Source organism: Ranitomeya variabilis, chromosome 5, assembly GCF_051348905.1.
Source record: "Ranitomeya variabilis isolate aRanVar5 chromosome 5, aRanVar5.hap1, whole genome shotgun sequence".
Lineage (NCBI taxonomy): Eukaryota > Metazoa > Chordata > Amphibia > Anura > Dendrobatidae > Ranitomeya > Ranitomeya variabilis.
The window spans coordinates 433885590-433890461 of NC_135236.1; the positions used below are offsets into that span (position 1 = coordinate 433885590).

General features: G+C 46.5%; 1 pseudogene; it reads left to right on the forward strand.

Annotated features, from left to right (window-relative positions):
- Positions 1 to 4098: 4098 nt before the first annotated feature.
- Positions 4099 to 4538, forward strand: LOC143777292 (18S ribosomal RNA; annotated as a pseudogene).
- The last annotated feature ends 334 nt before the right edge of the window (positions 4539 to 4872 follow it).

The window sequence follows — 4872 nt, forward strand, 5'->3', positions numbered from 1 at the left end:
AAAGCCCTGATCTCAATCCTTTTGAAAATTTATGGGCAAAGCTGAAAAGTCAGGTGCGAGCAAGGCAACCTACAATCCTGGATCAGTTCCACCAGTTTTGTCAGGAGGAATGGGCCCAAATTTCAATCAACTATTGTGAGAAGCTTGTGGAAGGATATCTCAAACGTTTGACCCAAGTCATTCAGTTTAAGGGCAATGCTACCAAATACTAATGAAATGTATGCAAACTTTTGACTTTGCAGTAAGTAATAAAAATGCCTTAAAACATTCTCTCTCTCATTATTCTGGCATTTGGCAAATATTAATAATTATGGTAATCCTAATTGACCTAAAACTGGAAAAGTTTATTCTGATTTCATGTCAGATCTTGAGAAAAACATGCATATGTGTCTTTTTATATAGTGTATGTAAACTTCTGGTTTCAACTGTAGTTATGCCACTATACATTTACTAGTGCAGATCACATTTAGAATACTGCACATAATTTTGGTCTCCGGCGTTTAAGAAGGACATAGCTGAACTTGAGCAGGTGCAGAGAAAAGTCAGAACATTTCTTGATTGTTGCCCAGCTGCCGGGCTGGACTCCATGCACAGTATTCCATGATGGAGGCTACATTTTCACATTTGGTGAGCTGAATAATCCTTCCCTCTTTTCTGCACTTTTGTTTTTGCAGAGAAAAGTCACCAAGGTTATAAAGGAAATGGGTGGACTGCAATACCAAGATTATTAAATGTAGCATTATTTAGTTGAAAAAATAAAGGCTTAGGGTTAGGGATGAGCAGACATGTAGAAGTTTGGGTTTGGCCGAACTTGAGTCTAAAGTTCAGGTATCAGAACTTGACCCCTGACCCGAACCCAATAGCAGTCAATGAGGACCCAAACTTTGGTGCTTTAAAATGGCTATAAAATGGTCATAGTAAAGGATAAGGGGCTGCAAAAGGAAGCAAAATGAGGGTAAGAGCAGGACAATTGCTCTACAAACAAATGTGCATATGGAAATGCAGCGCCCCAGAGTCGTGGTCGTTGCAGTACTGATGCTCCGCCGCTAAGGGGAGTGATGGTACATCTGATGGCACTGAAGGAGTTCACCTGACCAGGTATCACAGGCACCAACACACTTCACAGTCTGGCCTCCAGGGGGAGCTAAGGGTGCTATGTATTAGGCCACTCCTCACAATCTGGTAAACCTGGGGGTTAGGCAGAAAGTTAGAGAGAAAGCTGACTGGGTTGGAACCAAGCAACATCCTGTGGCAGAGGGTGTTGCAGGGGAAAGATTCAGGGGGGGTCCCTGTCAGGGGTGGGATCCTGACAGAGGCCTAGCGAATAGAAAAGAACGTTAAGGAACCGCGCCTGCACTACATCGCGGCGGTATCTCAAGAAAGGACAAGAAGCGAGGTTTATTGTGAAGCAGTGAGAAACGAGATCGCAGCAACAAGGAGATAATACCAATAGGAGTCGTGCTGTAAGATCGAGGCAACATCCTATTGAGGCGCGTAGCCGGTGGCCAGAACGCCGAGGAAGTATTAGGCTCCAAGCAATACTTCAAACAGAGGCAGGACAGTTGATTTTAGGTTGGCTGTCTCACCAAAATCACCTAAGAAGACATAGGGGGCAACTGTGGGAGAGGGGCGACACTAGGGTCCCGGAAGAACTCCAGGCCTACCCGTCATACGGGTGCGTCCTATCCATATCATCTGGGGGACGGAGAAGAACATCAGAACAGACATATGTTGTGGGAAATAACATCAGAAACAGACACAACAGTTGTGAGGACTATCCCGTGGTGCTCAGCAGGGAAGTACTACAACACACAGGCGCTAGAAGGTAGGCACAGATTTCCACCTGCAAAGGGAGCTCTGGAGGTGCCATCGGACCGGCCGGTCTCTTGCAGCCCTGTTAACCGTACTCTGGATTGAGGACCTTGAAGCCTTCAGTAAAGAGGTAAAGAGACTGCAACCCCGTGTCCTCATTATTCATCGCGACCTGCACCACGCACCACCACTCACAACTTTCATTGGACGCCCCTTAGCAGGGTCACGGACCGGGTCTAGCCACCGTGACAACCCCAGAACTGAGACAGAGAAGCCCGGTACCGAGTACCCTGTGGCCCTGTGTCTGGGGGCGCTCCAGAAATAATTTAAAATAACAGAATTAAAAAAATGTAAAAAATAATCTTGAAACAGGAGTCGGAGGTCCAAGTAGAGGAGGAGGCAGCGGTGGGTGTTATAGTGTGGGTGTAAGAGGCAGAGAAGGAGGTAGCTAACACTATTTTTAATTTTTTTTTTTTTTATTTGAGGAGGCCTCAAAATATTGGGAATGGCAAAAAGAATGAACAAACTGGGGTGGAGTATAACAATGGATGGATGCAGCTGATCTGCTTCTCTAGTCAGCCAAAGGAACGGACAAGTCCTGCTGGTTCATTTTAATAAATGTGATATTGCCCACGTTGGTTGTGGATGTGGACAAGTGGATGCGCCTGTCTGTGATCACACCTCCTGCTATGCTAAACACATGCTCCGACAGTACAGTTAAAGGCATAAAGGGCAAGCTCAGGCCATGTGTCCAATTTGGAAACCCAGAAGTTAAATGGGGAAGGCACATCACTCAGTAAGTGGAGATGTGGGAACACGTACTCTTCCACCATGTAGTTGAAATGATTCCTCCTGCTAATATGGACCGTATTAGATGGTGGTGCAGGATATTGTGGAGTGCTGAAGAAAGGTTTCCACATTTTGGCCATGCTAACCCTACCTTCCGAGGCAGTACCAGTGCCCCAGCTGCATTGGCGACTTTCTCCTCTGAGTCCCCGCTGTCAGATGGGAACACCGTCAGTAGTGTGTCTACCAGAGTGTGCTTTTATTCCTGCATTTTCTGATCCCACTCTAGTGACATAAGTAACAATGGCATATTATCCTTGTAGTGGGGATCCAGCAGGGTGGACACCCAGTAATCAGAACTGATAACAATTTGAGCAACTCGAAAGTCATTGCAGAGGCACAGCAGCATGTATTGGCAGCATGTGCTAGGCTGCCCAGAGGCAATAACAAGCTATCCTTGGTGGGAGGTGTATCATCTGGGTGGGTCCTCCGTATCCACCTAGCCACACTCCAGTGATGTCTGTGAGCTGCTTTGAGTGCCACCCTGCTTTGAACATGGTTCCTCCTCCTCCTCATACTCCAAAACTGTCCACTGGCTGTTTGTACAGGAACCTACCCTCTAAGGCTGGGTTCACATTTGCGTATCTGTGCGCAGCATTTGATCCGCATAGATCAGCATGCATCCATATCTTTAACATGGTGTACACAGGGACATGCGTTTGCATGCGGATGGGTACACATGCGTCGTTCCGCGGTGTGCGGCGGTGTCCGGCGAACGCAACATGTTGCATTTTTTGAGGCGTCAATTATTCGCAGCCATGTGCACGATTGCGGATTGAGTGCATAAAAAAAACACGCATTACTGTCTATGGGAACGCATTGGTATGCAAGGACATGCATTCACATGCGTTCGATACGCTTGCATACTTCGGACTGTGCATGTCCAGGAAACATTTAGAGACTCGCCCATTGAGATATGCCCTCCTGGAAATATCGAACGCATGTGCATAAACAGCGCAAACACAGGCAAAAACTCAAACACAAGCGGATAAAAAACGCTGCATAAACATGCGTTTGCATGCGTTTTGGCATGTGTTTGCTCATGCAGATGATACGCTGTGCACATATATGCAAATGTGAACTTAGCCTAAGCCATGTGTGGACAAGTGGCCTGATAATGGTGTGAGTGCTCCCTGTTCTTCCTCCTATATCACCACCTCATCCATCATTGTCTGATGCTTTTTTTCAAGGAAGCATAGATGAGGGATAGTAATCCTGATGATGACGTCATCAGCACTTGCCATGTTCGTGAAGTATTCGAAGCAGTGCAGCACGGCACACACGTCGGTGGAGGTAGGACATGCACTACAACGCTTTCCGCCACAGCCCAACTGCCACTATATTTACCCAGTTTGCATCTCAATCCCTGTAGGGTTGAGGATCCCGGTACCAGAGGCAGATATAAGCCTGATGGAGCTGTCGCATAGGCCCCCATGCCTTTGCCCCTCTCCTGAGTGATTCTGTGAGTCGCCTTGTGTGCAGTGGGCAATGCGACAGGGTGGCTCTGGTGTCCTCTGGAAGCCAGTCACCTCGCCCTCCTTGTGCAAGGGGTATTTTCCAGATGCCTGCCGCTTCAGGATCTGCCAGGACAGGACTCTTCCTTTCTTCCACCCCCACGTGCCATACGGGCTCCCTTCCAAGGTGACCACAGGTAACGGAGAATCAGGGTTTTATTATGGAGAGGGAGTATGAGAGACAGCTACCACATCCAAGGAAGGCAGTAGGAGAACAAATTACCCACTCCCGACCAGGCAATGTATTAAGGAAAAACAACAATACAGGGCTCTGTAATTGGAGCGAATACTTTAAATCCTTTAATGAGGATATATTAGACAGAAAGTCTAGTGCCAGCAGCCGCTGCATTTCCAGCTCCAGAAGCATACACCACGTCTTCCACGACTACCACATACACAAGGATGGTACAGTAAAACTTCAAATGGTCATTAAATCAGCACCTTTTGGGAATATCTGTCTAGAGATGACCATAAAAACCATGAATCTGTCAATGAATGCATGGAAAAAAAGCTATCAAGTTCTGGACTGTGTGAAGAGATGTATGCAACCAGAATAAACACTCATTTCCAGCAGATGATACGCAAATGAGGCAAGAAACAGAACAAGATGGCAAAAAGCAAGAACTTAACTTGTCCTCTGAAAAAATTTTGGGATGATTTTAAAAAGATTGTGAAGTTGATTGGATTTGAAAAATTTTGG